The sequence below is a fragment of the Vulpes lagopus genome, chromosome 12 (genome assembly GCF_018345385.1).
Source record: "Vulpes lagopus strain Blue_001 chromosome 12, ASM1834538v1, whole genome shotgun sequence".
Taxonomy (NCBI): Eukaryota; Metazoa; Chordata; class Mammalia; order Carnivora; family Canidae; genus Vulpes; species Vulpes lagopus.
Window position 1 is genome coordinate 78,883,097 of NC_054835.1, and position 16,391 is coordinate 78,899,487.

A 16,391-nucleotide genomic window follows, 5' to 3' on the forward strand; every position below is an offset into this window, starting at 1 on the left:
GGACAGTTAAAGTCATATGGTAAGTATTCAGCATTTTAATTTTAGCTTCTACATGTTCATTGCTAGCGTCATAATCAGTATTCTATATTTGTGCAGTCACTATTTTACATGGTCAAATTCCAAGCACTATCTCAAGGAAATGACAAAAATATTATTCTAACTGACCACTGACTGCTTAGAAGTGTAAGTTAGACTGGTTTCCAGTCTAGCATACTAGGAGCTTAGAAGGTGTCACTCCATCCTAAAAGAAAAAAAAAAAAAAAAAGAAAGAAAGAAAAAAAAAACCTGAACATATCAAAAATCAGTAGTGTTTTAATGATCTATCAAGGAAGTGAAGTCACAGGGGAAACTGCTGTCCCAATGTTGGAGAGACATACAGACAGATATAGAGAATCACAACTAACAGGAGTAGAAATCTAGGAGCAGAAATCTTCACAAGAACCAGGCCCAGGATAGGAGAATCCGAACTGCAATTGATAACTGCTGGAGGCTTAGTTGGACAGGTTTGAGAGTTAAAACTCTAGGAGGGCTCAGTGATAGGGAAGTTTACTCCACTTTTATGGATTACTTTCAGGAGCCCTGGCATGTTCTCCTAGTAAAGATCAGAGAGAAAGCTCCTTAGGCTTTTTGCAAGGAGAAGGGAAAAATAGTTTTTTGAAATATGTCTGTAACATTCCATTCTTATTAATAAGGCCTGCCCTCAGAAGAAACTATTTTCCCAGAGTATAACCCATGAGAATGTAAATACTCAACTTCAGTTTTTCCTAGTCTTTCTGTGCCATGAAAGGGGAGGGAAAAACTCAGAACCATGGATAAAGGTCACATCCTAGGGTTATAGGCTTTATGTAAAAGACTATGACCTAGTCATAGGATTATAAAACATTTCCTGTCTCTTACACATTACCACAGTATCACTAAAGTCATATTTACCCTACTTTGCTTTACCCTGTGTATCATAGTCAGCTTTGACCAATAAATTAAAGAACATGACAAATGTCATGTTCTATGTCAAAGAACATGACATATAGATGACATATAGTTTGTAGAGACAGAACAAGTACCAAAACCAGGTTTAGCTATGGTAGAATTACCAGACCAAGAATTTAAAATAATAATGAGTTATATACAATGAGCTCTAATAAAAAAATAGAAATTATCTAAGAATAAATGGGTAATACAAGGAGAGAAGTGGACATTTTAAGAATCAAAAAGATATCCCAGAAATCAAAATCACTGTAACAGAAGTGAAGAGTACTTGATGGGTTCACTAGTAGACTGGCCACAGCTGAGAAAAGGGTAACTAAACTTGAAGATATGTCAATAGAAGCTTCCAAAACTAAAAAACAGAAAAAAATAAAGAAAGAAGAAAAAATAGAACAAAATCTGCACAACTGTGGGACAACTACAAAGGGCATAACATAGGTATAATGGGAATACCAGAAGAAGAAGAAGAAAAAAAGAGAAAGAAACAAAATATTTGAAATATTAATGACTGAGAATTTCTGCAAATTAATGTCAGACACCAAACCACAGATTCAGGAAACTCATAAAATACAAAGCAAGATAAATGTCAAAGTATCTATATCTAAGCATATAAAATTCAAACTACAAAATATGAAAGATAAGCATAAAGTCTTGAACAAAGCCAGAGGAAAATATCCCTTGGCTATATAGAAGCAAGCACAAGAATGCAGCATACTTACCAGAAACCATGCAAGCAAGAAGAGTGCAGAAGGAACTATTTAAAGTGTTGAGAGAAAAAAATCACCCACCTAGAATTTTGTATCCTGTAAATTTGCCTCTTTCTAAAGATTTTTTTTTATTTATTCATGAGAGACACAGAAGGAGAGGCAGAGACACAGGCAGAGGGAGAAGCAGGCTCCACGCAGGGAGCCCAATTTGGGACTCGATCCCAGGACTCGATCCTGGGACTTCAGGATCACACCCTGGGCTGAAGGCAGGCACTAAACCGTTGAGCCACCCAGGTGTCCCCCATAAATTTGCCTTAGAAGTGAAGGAGAAATGCTTTCTCAGAGGAATAAAAATTGGAGAATTTGTTTCTAACAGATCTGCATTTCAATGTGAAATGTGAAAAATATTCTTTATAATGTGAAAAAAATATTCCTTAGAGAAAATGATATAGTTCAGAAACTCAGTTCTATATAGAGTACTATAGTGGATTAAGTGAACATAAAATGAAGATATGCTACATGTGGTTTTCAGTTTTATTTTATAAATTACCAATGTTGAGAGAGATTCTGAGGACATGAACAGACTTGCAGTATGAAGGAAGATCATGCTACAGTTTCTAAGAAAGCAAAAAAACAAATGAGGACATAAGAAAAAAGGATTAATTTTATGTGTCAATTGGGTTATACTACAGTATCTTTTGTTCAAACATTATTCTAGATATTTCTGTGAAGGAATTTTTCAAATGAGATTAATATTTAAATCAATAGATCTGCATAAAGCCAGTTACCCTTCATAATGTGGTTGGAACTCATCTAATAAGTTGAAGGCTTAATAAAAAAAAGACGTACTTCCCTGTAAGAACAGGGAATTGTCCCGGGAGACTGACTTCAGACTTAAACTACAACTCTTCCTTGGGGTTGCCAGGTTACCTTGCAGAATTTGGACTTGCCACAATTGTGTGAGCCAAGTTAAAATAAATCTCTATGTATACACACACTCTGGTGGTTCTATTTTTCTGCAGAATTCTGACTAATACACTGAGGCTTCCTCTCGAACAATTTGTCATTATCATCATCACTTTAAGGGTGATTATATGCATATATTCTTAGATTAAGAAAAATAGGATAAATATTCCATAATTTTCCTATAAACACAGAACATTATTTACAAAAAGAGTGAATAGAAGATATGTTATTTTTTCAGCATCTCTGAATGCTATCTTTTAGACATAATTTCTCTCTTATTTTAAAGCTTTTTCCTATTTGCTTTCTAGATATACACATGTAAGATTTACTAATTAAAGAAGTATAATAAAGATATACCATTCTTTTTTCAAAAACAAAAAAGCACTCAAATTTAGCTAAAATTGAAATTCCTTCAGCCTAACAGGCAACATTTCCACAAATACCAATTATGAAATTCTTTAGAATACTGACATATTCCAGATCTATTCATTTAAATCAGATAAATTCTTAAAATTTTCTAGATGAATTTAAATTTTAATATCTGGGATCTTAAATAAAAATATGATAATCCCAAATGTTTCCTTAATGAAAGAATATATATTTTATCTAAGATTATCCTAGATTTTATGAGACAATGATTAATTGTCATTAATACATTAATTGAAATATCTCATTAAAGTGTTTACTCAATAAATATTTATTTGGATGCAGTACTAAGTAGAAGAAATTCAATAGAAGTTGAGAAAGCAATATCCCTATCTTCACTTAGCTTCTAATGTAAGAGGAAATACAGACAAGAAAGCAGAGGTGATCAGTGATATGAGGGGTAAGTTACGGGTTCTATGAAACAATGAGAAAAACTTCCATGATCTTAAGAGTTAGTGCCTATTCACATATAGACATATGATTCAGATAAGCCAGATATTTATATTTAAATATAAATATAAAATATAAATATAAATATCTTATATTTATAAGAATAAGATATATTCTTATCTTATAGATAAGAAATAGGAGATGGAGAAGGAGACATTATATTAAGTTGAAATATTAGATAGGCAAAGATTCAAGTATAAGAAAAAAATCACAGCAAGTTTAGATGATCAAATAGTTTCGTAATGCTGGATTATAAAGATAAGGAAGCTTTTAAGATCACTTGTTTTACAGCTTTACAGAACTTTAGGATAACAGACCTGTGTTGTTTAAGCTGCTAAATTTTTGATAATTTGTTACAGCCATAGGATGCTAATACTGTAATTTCAAGGCTAATGCTAATAATCATTATTCCATTGTTCTATAGCTAGAAAATGGTGAAACTGATAATTATATTGCACCTTATATCTCTTCTTCTGATAGCGTAACAAAGAAATGATTCACAGCTCTGTCATATTAATTCATCTGCATCTCTTTGATATATTAATAGTATACAAATAATTCAGATGTATGTATTTGAGAGAACATATTTAGGACTAATGTTGGGCATAACCAGAGCATCTTTTTAATTAATTTGAGAAGAAAACATTACACATGTAAATTCAGGGATATTTGATTATGAATATGGTTAGATAAATGGAATTAAGAGGATCACTTATTTGAAAATTCACCAAAAGATTTCTAAGGATCAAATAGGCCTGAATGGCTATATTCTATCAAACAATAGAATTTTCCAAATGAAACAATAGCATCTTTTAAAAACCATAGCCCTGTTAAGTACCTTGAGAAAAAGTTGGTTCCTTGCAACATGTAAAATAGTTAAATTTGTGAAGCGTTCCCTTTCCTCCCACCTCTTAGTTGGTGTCTCTTCTCATTTCAGTACTCATTGCAGCCCCAGAAAGGAAATACGTTCACTGTGACAACCCATCTAGTCAGAGTGTTAATGTAGACTTCTTTATTTCCTCCCTGCCCATTAAGACTGCTTTTCTCCTTTTCCTTAGAAAGTTGTTCTTTTTCAGGGATTCAAATGATAAAATATTAATTCTTCGTCAAAAATGTTGAGAAACTGTTGGAAAATATATTACCAAATTTCAAAGACTGAAAATGTTAATTTTGTACACTCTTATAATACCATAAAGGAATATATTTTTAATAGTGAAAATGTAGGACAGTCCTCCCTCCTCTTAGGGTTTATATTACAAAGATTTTCAAGTCACCTCACAAACACACACACACACACACACACACACACACACATATTTAATCCATGAAGATAACTGGATTCTTATTTAATGAAATAATTGTTTCTGTTGCAAAAATATTTATAAGGTTCTGCTTTCATATTAAGTGATACTGAAAAAAAAAGAATGAAAGTTTCAAAGGCAAGCAAGTAAGCAACATCCTCTTCTACCTTTTTAGCAGAACGCTGCTCTTGCAATATGCTTGGTCCTAAGAGTTAAATCTTAATGGAAGTCAAATAGGAAAATTTCACCCAACACTTCCTGGCTTCAACTGCAGCTAAGGTTGGACATAGAATGCAGGTCGGGCTAATATGACTAAATCTGTTCCTCACTCTGGGGAACATTAAGGAACTGGGGAAACATGTGGCTCTGGGAAAACATTTACTTTCTCAAAAAATATAGATAGATATAGATAGATAGATAGATAGATAGATAGATAGATGCCAGTGAATCCTACTTTCCTTCCTACCTTGAAGACAGAAAATGACAGGATAGGAAGCAGCCGTATTATGACCATACAGGAAGGGCCAAAGAATCAGATGTTGGATATGACATAATTCTTTGCAGCCAAATACATTCATAACCAATACAAAGGTATAATGGCAAATTTGTTATATTCTTCAAAAAGACTAATTAATAAGAAAATTGAATCCTCATAAATCTATCAGGTGAATCAAACTTAGAGAACATAATCCATTTTTAATGTTTGCAAATTAGAAATAGTTTATGAAAAACTTAACTAAGTTTACAGTTGCTATAATTGGAAAAAGAAAGTAGGTGTTGCTTGTTGCCCTATTAACCCCTGGAATTTTGTATTCCTTAATAATTTGAGATTTTTTTATAATGTGAAATTATGGTAAAATCTGATTGATGGTGCAAAAGAAAGCCCACGTGAAAGAAAAGAGAAAACTGAGAGCCATCACTCACTGTATGCAGATTGCATGCATTAACCGCTACACATATATTCACCAGCTTATTCAATAAATATTTTTTCATGTCAGATTTGTGCCAGATATCATATAAGGCATCAGGCATAAAAGATGGATATGGCATTAGTGGCATTAGTCCATACCTTCAAGAAGGACTGTGTGAAGAGAGATTATTCAATGAAGAGGGGACATAGAAACCAAAAGAAAAAAAGATAAAACACCATGGGCTAGTGAAGGTACTACAGTCATATAAATCTTTCTAGTGTCTCTCAGTGGGGAGTCTGCTTATCCCTCTCCTGCCATTTCCCCTGCTTGTGCTCTCTGGCTCTCTCTATCTCTCTGTCAGATAGATAAAATATTTTTTAAAAAACGAGGAAGGTAACCATTTTTAGTAAAAACATAAACAACAAATATTATAGATTACTCTTTTTTAAAAAACAGAGGGTCAAATACACAAAAACTGAGGGCCAAAAAATAAGTATTTCTATTTGGATGATCAAAAATAAGAAACTAAGGCTCAGAAAGCAAAAGAAATTAGGATATATGCCCCAAATAGGTCCCAAAACAATGTTATGTTGTGTGTGAAGAGGTATAGGGATTGGCATCTAAGCAAAGAGAGGAAACACAAGATAGAAGGGATGGCATTATTTAGATATCTTCCCCAAAGGTTTTTTTTTTAAGATTCTATTTATTTATTTATTTATGTGAGACACAGAGAGAAAGAGAGAGAGAAAGAGAGAGAGAGAGAGAGGCAGGCACAGGCAGAGGGAGAAGCAGGCTCCATGCAGGGAGCCTGAAGTGGGACTCGATCCCACCGCTCCGGGATCAGGCCCTAAACTGAAGGCAGACACTCAACCGCTGAGGCACCCAGGCATACCAGATTTTTCTGAGAATTATATTGAATCAAGGGAGATAAGCACATAATAGTTATGTTTGTCCGAAATAGAACTGTGTGAAAAGAGTGATTTATTCGATGCAGAAGGGACATAGAGATCAAAAGAAAAAAAGATTAAAAAACAAAACAAAAAAAAACCCACGTGGCCTACTGAAGGTACTAGAATCTTGTCTTTCTAGTGTATGATGCATTGGAAAAAAAAAAAAAAAAAGGAAAACAGACGTGTTCACAATGGATTCTGTTCTTTAAACAAACAACAAATGAGCATGAAGTTAGCACTTCCTGCCCTGCAGTGGGAAAAAAAAAGTATAATTTGCCAACACAAATGACAAAAATGTGCTCTATTTAACAGTCACTATCTTAATATGGTTCAAAGTCAGTTTAATTAAAAATCTAAAAGAGATAATGTATAGGTGATACGATCTTTGTATCATTAAAACATTGCATAACATACCTAATCATTAATAATGTACTAGAAAAACTGACAAAAATGATTGAAGAAAATTGTTATAGCAATGATACTTTTTGAATGTATTTGATGAAAAGTAATGTAAGCATATCAAATAATACTAAGGCTGAATAAATATCAACAACATATGAATTAAGTTGAGGCAAATTGATCTGTCCAGAGCAATAGCTTGACATAAATCTGACTGAAGAAAAATAAATCTTAAAACCATGTCATAATGGTCTACTACTTATAGAACAATCAAAACCATTTCTAATACGGTTGAAAACTTCACACTACAGTTAGCAGATTGCAGTGGGTTCTTGGATGGTTCTTTACTTCCAAAGTAAGACATTTCAAAGAGTGTACTACAAAAGTGAGTTAGTGAGACCTCCTTTGTCTTCTGATTAGTGAGAATATTTCTCTGGGATATGTGTGAGCTCAGCATCCAGTCTCTGCTATATTTACTTGGGTCTAGTAGCTATTTTTCGCTCCAGTATATTGGAGCACTTGTAATGTTTTTGCTCTCTCTTGTCATTGCAAGTTTCGTAGGAGTTCAAGGACTGCATAGTCTTTAGTGGCAGTAGGAGTTGTATTTCCTACTACTATGACTTTAGCTGGATTAAAGGAATAAGAGCTCTAGAACAAGTATTATGTTTTTCAGTTGTAATTCATAAAGGCCCTAATAATAACTTAAATGTTTTCTTACTGTGGCTTTAGTGACTCATTTTCAAAGTTAAACCATGAGAAGAAGCATCTTAACACTTCTATACAATTTTCTGTTATCACTATTATTTTTATTAAATATTACTTATTGTGCCTCCCTTTTGTTCCTGACCATATGCAGTATGACTTACGTAAAAAGTTCATCTTATCCCTTCAGTAGCTCTATGAGGTAAACATTACTGTTACCATTTGGGATTACCAGCTGTTATTTATTTCCAAGAGAAAAAAGTGCGAAGACTTTTTATAATGTGCTATGTGTCAAAAGTGTCAAATGGTAGAGCAAAAAATGAACCTATTCTGATATGTTGAAATAAAAACAAAAATAATAAAAAAAAATAACCTACCCATTTAAAAAGGTGGGGTAGAGGGCTAGGAGAATGAGGAGGAGGGAATCATGGAATCTTGCAAAATATAAGAATTTTACACTGATTTGTGAAAAATACCCTATTTTAAAAACAAATATTCTAAAATTCTCATGACTCGCATTACTTGTATTTGATTTTGAGCAGAAATTTGAAATGAAAAAACAATGTTAAGCTGCTTTAGATAAAATCCATCATCTGTAATCTCAAAACATTTTCTGTTAAAATATTTGTGCAAGTAAATAAACTGCTTTAATATTTTTACTTTGATCCTTTTCTAATTTTAAATGGATTTGGGAAAACACTTAAAGCATGTCTGAAAGCTTGCTTAGATGTTTATAAATAGAAATATCGACAATATATACACTGAATTCTGTAGCCAGATCAACTGGGATCAAACCACATCTCTGTCACTTCTGGTTGTGAGACCTTAAGGCAAGATATTTAACCTTTCTAAAGCCCGGTTTCTTATTTGTAAATTTGGTAGACGTCTAGAGAGTCACTGAGACCATTATATGAGTTAACACATGTATCACACACAGAACAGTGTGCGGCATATAGTAAGCCTTCACGTGAGCATTAACTATAATTATATATGCCACAGAGAGCAAGACATGATCTGGAGAATCTAAAATAGAAATGCACTCAGCTCATCCAATGAACAATTGATATTTTATCCTTGACTGCAATATAAACAATTCGTGGAGGAGACATGTTCTACAGAAGTGATAAACGAAGTCTTTAAAGCCACTGGAAAACCAAAAGACAGCATTTAACACTATAATATGAAGGCACTTAGTCTAAAACTTGTATATCTTACATAGATAGATAGATATAAATATATATGATTGGATCAAAACAAAACTTCCAGAAGTGCATGCCTATCACTTCTAATCTGTCTTAGACCACCAAAAGAAGGTACTGGCCTTTTAGAAGCAGGTCTATATCCATCATCACTCAACAGATACTTAACTCCAATTTACTTACTTTCTATCAATGGTTCATGAAAAAGAGTCTTTTACAATATGTTATTCCCTCTACACTGACTATTTGATAAATGAAGATTGAATACTAATAATAAATTATTAACTTCTAGTATCTCAACTGCTGCTGAATACTTACAGGCTGTGCTCAGGTCTATATGATTGCTCAATCCTATCTCAGGGGATCACTGAGAACTCCAATGAAATGGAAATTAACCATATTTTATATCTGAATATACAGTGGTTTCTCCTTAGTGTAACCACTTCAGGAAGAGGTGATTTGTGACCATTAATTAGGTAATTGAATACAAATTAGGCCCTTTGGCCCCAAAGGAAAAAGCTTAATTTCCAGATATTCAATAGCTGTTGGCCATTTGTTGTTCTCGTGGTTTCAGCTAACTTCCCGCAAATTAGCTGGGTTAATTCTGTGGTAAAACAATCATTCAGACAGAAGAAAGAAATCAACTAATCACTGTCCTTCACAGAATCACAAAAGCTTGAAGACTGAACGCGTAAAGGAAATAAATTATTTAAATAGTCAAGATTTATAAATGATCAATTTTTCAAAAATCTGACAGATACTGCATTAGTTTGTGTAGTCTAGGCTGAGGTAACCAATAGACACCATAATCTTAGTGGATTGTAATAGAATATCTGTGTTGGGGCATCTGGGTAGCTCAGTCAGTTGAGCATTGACTCCTGATTTTGGCTCAGGTCATGATCTCGGGGTAGTGAGATGGAGCCCTCATCAGGCTGCACACTCAGCAGGGTGTCTGCTTAAGATTGTCTCCCTTACCCTGTGCCCCTCCCCCTCCTCAAGCTCACCCACTCTTTCTCTCTCAAAATAAATAAAATCTTTAAAATTTTTTTTTAAATAATAGAATATCTGTGCAGGTGTACACACCACAGGGCCCCGTTCTATTTCTAAAATCTTTCTGGCATTTGATTTGCAAGACATTTTGCCATCATTGGCATTGGTTTCCAACATCAGCCTGTTCTTACCTGCATTGTCAAGTCTAAGTTGCCACCATCAGTTTCTAGCTGGAAGAAGAGGAAACAGATAGGATGAGAGTGCATGGAGATTTTTATGTTCTACCATGGAAGTACCACTTGTTACTTCTTCTCAAATGCATTGGCCTAGATTCAATCACAGGGCAACACCCATAATGGAACCTGGAAAATGTAGTTTAACCATGCACCTAGGAAGAAAAGAACATGGCTTTTGATTGAAGTATTAGAAATCATTGCTGGAGAATACTTAGTTGGATATGTCCATTAAGGAAGGAAGAGACTTAAATAGCATATTGATGAAAGGATAAAATAAATTCAAGTAAGAGATTAAAACAAAATGAAACATAATTAGGGGAAGATGCACTCCCTGTCATCACCTGGATGCACTTCTCTCTGGCAGGGTGGGTTTTTATAAGTGTTTCCTTATGTCTGAAACTCCACTGTTTTTCTTCTATCATCAAGCTTGATTAGAGGTGAAATCAGTAAAAGAAGAATAAGTGCTGAGGTTGGCGTAGATGCAGCCCTCTTCACTTTGAAATTCTCTATATGTCAGGCATAAATTCAGCTTAGAACCTCACCTTTATTCTCTGTTCAGTATTCCCTAGGTTAGAAAATAATAAGTATTTAATAAATATACCATGAGTACTGCTGGATACCACAGATTTTTGTAGAAATGTACTGACAGTGAACTCTACTGTAAAGATCAACATAGACCATACATTTGTGGAAGGGGTCAAGAGACTTCTAAGGGTGAAAATAACTTTTATTATAGTTGTCTTGGGAAGACTTTGATACAGGATTGAGGGATAAAATATGAATGTTTTTCTTAGACAAATATGAGGTTAATAGCTGATGCTTGAGAGAGCATTGATCTATTACATGAAGTCAGAGGTCAGTAGCAATGCCAGTCTGAGGCAAAGGATGCAGAGAAACAGCCATTAGCAAGTGGTCTTGTCAGCAGAGAGAAATGAGAGTGGAAGAAGTGAGGGATGCGATTCTGAGTGTTTATGGGAAAATTTCTCCAAAATACAAGGGACACAGGGAAAAGCAAATTTCTAACAACTTGAGAAGACCTGTGTCATGGAAATGTGTGCCATAGGAAACATTTCTCAAGTATTATAACATACAACATAAGGAAATTTAATCAGTAATTGTGGTTATTTTCCAAAACATTCTTACAAATAATACAGCATTGTAGTATATTTTTAAACAAGGTGCAATTTTTGTTTGATATTTTGATCGATTTAATTATTTTAGTTAATTTAATCAGTTGTATATTAATTGACCATTTGGTTAATCTTTATTCCAAGGATTTTTTTTTTATGGAATTTTTTTTACAATGTTATACAATACCTCATAGGATCTGTAAGATACAGAAAAATTAACACTATATGCTTTAGATTCATTTTTAAATAATACTACTTACATACACTAATTATGAATAAGAATAATAGAAAATATTATCTAGATCTAGTCTCATTAAACGTGGGACTATATTACCTAACAACAATTCCTTAGTTTTGTATAGGACTCTGCAGTTGAATTTTGTACAGGGCTAAACAGATCTTTGATAACCATAACCTGTTGATTTTTGCAATAACCTGGTATAATTACCAAGCTGGTATTACCATGAAAAATAGCTTCTACATATAAAGAAAACAGCCTATATGGTAAATAATCTGCTTAATGTTAAAAGCAAACATACACACACAGACACACATACATCAAAAACAAATATAAGTAGAGAACAAAGGATAAGAACACTAACAAATAAGCAAGCTCCTGATTTGCAGGTCAGCATTCTTTTCATTAAACACTGTTGGAGATACATTATCTGGTGTACCTAAAGTCGATCTAGAGACCCCTGGACACATTACTGCATCCCAGAACTTAATCCTAGGTAAAAACTGAACTCTTTATCTAAACTTTTTAACTTCCAGGGCACCTGGGTGGCTCAGTGGTTGAGCATCTGCCTTTGGCTCAGGTTGTGATCCTGAGGTCCTAGGATCGAGTCCCACATCAGGCTCCCTACCTGGAGCCTGCTTATCCTCTGCCCTGTGTCTCTGCCTCTCTCTGTGTCTCTCAAGAATAAATAAATAAAATCTTAAAAAAATAAACTTTTTAGCTTCCTCCTCTTTTGTATTTCTGTATTAACATTGATCCCATTCATTTAGCTATCTAAAATATGGTATTTTGACATAGCCTTCTGCATTATCCTATCAGCATTAAAGTTATGTAGTTTCTATCTTTCAAAGACTTCTCAAGAGGAAACCATTGCAATATTATTACAGTCGGTGAAAGATAATGACCTAAAGCAATGAGGATAGCAAGGAATTGATGGAGCCAATAGATAGCCTCACTCTCTCCATCACTGTAGTAGGCAAACTAAAAAGAGAGAGAGAGAGAGAGGGAGAGAGAGAGAGATAGAAAGGAAAGAAAGAACTAAAGAAAGGAAAATGATCAATGTGCCACAAAACAAATAAACAAAAGCAATGCCAAATATAACATGAGTTACCTAAGCCAAACTTGTGTGTAAAACAGGGACTTATACCTCTCGCTGCAAGCAGAGGCTGCCTACAGACCTATGCCTGGGGCTATTGGAAGTAGAACTTACAGGCAGAATTTGAGCTAGGCTGCCTTATGATAAAGCAACTGCGTCTGCAATGCTCATATGCTCAAGATCACCATAGGATAGGAGTAATAAACCTTCAATAAAAAAATATGAAAACTTATTCTGTACAATCACAATGTGGTGATAGGTAGGAGTGGGCTGGGACAAAAGTTTAAAAATAAACTAAATGAGCTTGCAAACTAAAATCATAATACATATGAGGAGAGATAATCAACAAAATCAATAAGTATTCTTAGACAAAATGAAAATAATGGAACAATCTGAAAATGAGTAAATAAGAATCAATACGCAATTAGTTTCCAGTCACTGTATCTATTATTATTCCTGTATTCTATAATAAAACTTCTGTGAGCTGGATGAGTTTTCAAAACTTTTTTGGGAGTTGGTATATGTTCATATGGGGGCATTATTTGTTTTTGTCACATTAAACATTCTTTTCATTATACATTGAAACATTTTACTTTTTTTTTTCTCAGCTAAAACTAGCAACTTTCCTTGATATCAACTAAAAAGCTAAATATCATATGCAATGTCAGGGAATTTATTATTAAATATGCAATTCATCTTACTTGGATAGATTATTGTGGTTGTTGCTGAATTTCCTCAAGGAAAATTACTTTTTAATGATATTAAATGAAATTGCAATCAGAAATAAACATGTTCAATGCCTACTGCAGCTTGGATTTATAGTGTTAATATACATGACTAAAGGGATATTGAATAGAGGAAAATACATGTATTTGAATATTCAATAAGCCTAATGTCAAATGATAGCTCTTCAACTTAAGCGTGTGACTTTGAAAAAAATTATTAAAACTTCCTCCATGTCACTTGAAAATGAATTTCCTCATCTGTAAAGTAGATGTAGGATTGCATGAGACAGTGTTGAAAAGGTCCTTTTAAATTGCCTGACATTTCCGAGCTGCTTAATAAATAGTAGTATTTATTATGGATATTTTATTATCTTTGTGGTTATTATCTTACCACCTGCTGAAATATGCATATGACTTTATCCTTGGTTTGGTTTCAACATTACATGAAATAAATTACCTTCGAAAAAGTATGTTTAGTAGCTTGTATTCATGTAAGTACTGACGTAATATTAAGAGGTACTCTAGGTAAAGAAGTGGACTCCCTACATTTCAATTCAGCACTGCTGCTTGAGAAAGAGTTGTGTGTATGTGTGTTGATTTTCTACATATATTGGGCATTGGACTTAAAATGAAGAGCTTACAGTATGCCATCCATATGGTTGCTTTATAAATGCTAGATTTGTTAATAAGGAACCAATTTGATGGAATATGTATGCTTTGGACTCAAGTGACATATGGGATTCATTTAACATCTAATAATATCTCATCATAAAGAAAATGATTCACTGTTAAGACACATGTAAAAAATTTGTGACCACTTCTAAAAATTGGTTATCAACCCTTGAAATTTGTACCTGGAGGTACATTTATATCACTCCAGAAATGTGCTAGTGAGCCTTCTAAAACTCAATTTTAGGAGGAGTTTTTATTTACTCAAAAACATTTCTAGGGCCTACTCTGTGTAGCAAGCACTGTACTTGGTAGCAAAATACAGTGGTAATTATAGAGATATAGGCCCTCAGGGAGCTTATAGTCTAGAAGAAAGACATGTGAATATAAGGGTAATATACTTCAAAGGAGAAGTTCAGCATGATATGGGACAAGAGTAGGAGAATCTAAATCATATTCTGAAACTTTTTATGTCTTAAAATAGTACTGCTATTTCCATATTGTATTATCCTTCTATTACATTTCAGTGCAATACATATTGAATAGTTTCTTATTCTCAAAATATCCCTGCATATTGGTAGCAAATGAGAAGACGCTTATTACCCTAGAAGTTGATACTGGTGAAAGTTATTGTTGAGGATATATTAATAGATAATACACCATTAGTTGGTTTGTATAATTTGTTTAGTGCATATTTTTTATTGTTTCAAGTTGGCACAATGGATCCATTAGGCATGCCTCTGACAAAAAATCTGTATGTAGTAATTTCACAGACAGATTTGTAGTTTGTGTGAATATGGTATCTCTACTATTTTATTTTATTTATTTATTTATTTATTTATTTATTTATTTATTTATTTATTTATTTTAGCTTTACTTATGTTCTTCGTAATGAGTCATAACTTTGCCCCCCCCCCCCCACACGTGCCGGCCGTGAGGGGCGAGGTCCAAAAAAAATGAGTCATAACTTTGGTTTCCACGTAAGGAGACAGAAATATAGATATTTAATTGTTGTCTGAAATCACTGACTTAAAAGAAAAAAGCTAGTTGATTCCATGTCTTTGAAGGTGGGTCAGTTGGCTCATTCTGAAATTCCAAGAGGCTTTTCAAGGTTGGTATGGAGTTACGAAGACCTAGTGAGAATATACAATAATTCTAGGAGATAAGAATATTTCAGAGAACTTTTAAAAGAAAAGCTTATTCTAGAACTACTTCTAAATCATAGGTTTCCTTGAATGGATCTTATGAGTTATCCAAGCAAATCAAGCCAAAACTTTGGGTAATTGCTAAAAAGTATTTGAAATTCTGCTTTCGGGATCCCTGGATGGCTCTGCGGGTTAGAGCCTGCCTTTGGCCCAGGGCGTGATCCTGGAGTCCAGGGATTGAGTCCCACATCAGGCTCCCTGCATGGAGCCTGCTTCTGCTCTCTCTCTCTCTCTTTCTCTCTCTCTCTCTCTGTGTATATGTATGTGTGTCTCATGAATAAATAAAGTCTTTAAAATAAAATAAAATTCTTGAAAAAAAAAGTAATTCTGCTTTCGTTTAGTATTCAGTTTGGCACCTTTTTCTTAGCTTAATCACTGAATACAACCTTTTATATTTATCTCTGCTTATTTAAAAAAAGGAACTATTCACTTAGTACCTTTTATGTATTTGTTCTCTTAAAATTGCCTCATATAATCTTCTGAAAGCTAGCACTTAAAAGAATGTTCATGGTTTGTATGTAAAATGGATTGTTCTAAATCACATTTGATTTAATTAGGGAGCCTGAAAGGTGGTATTTGGAAATGTGGCCTAAAATTAATGTGTTCACATTTGTTTGGACTTCAAATCTTAACTTTTCTTTCTAAGTTCTGTACAAAGACCACCAATAACAACAACAATAAAATACAAAAAGTATTATATTTATGATCAGAGATATGCAACATGCAGTGCTTTACAAAATAAGAATTAAAAGAACCAAAATTGCCTCAAATTCTTGTCATTTAATGTGTATCTATTTATATATGTGATATACAGTAAATGATTCAAGATTTGAGATTTCTGTTTTAAAAAAGATATATGAAATACGAAAATATATTTTAATAGGAAAAAATGAAGTTTTTCCCCCCTGTCAGTTCTAAGAGAAATAAAATCCTAAACTACCACCCATATAGACTTTTGAAACTGTATTTGCTATTCTTAACATATTCTGTTCCTATCACAACAAATCCATCCTTGGTTGAGTCTTCATTCTTTTAGCAATTAACACAATTTATCAGGTCATGAATATGCAATAAAAATAACCCCTGACAGATTTTTCTCCATTCTGG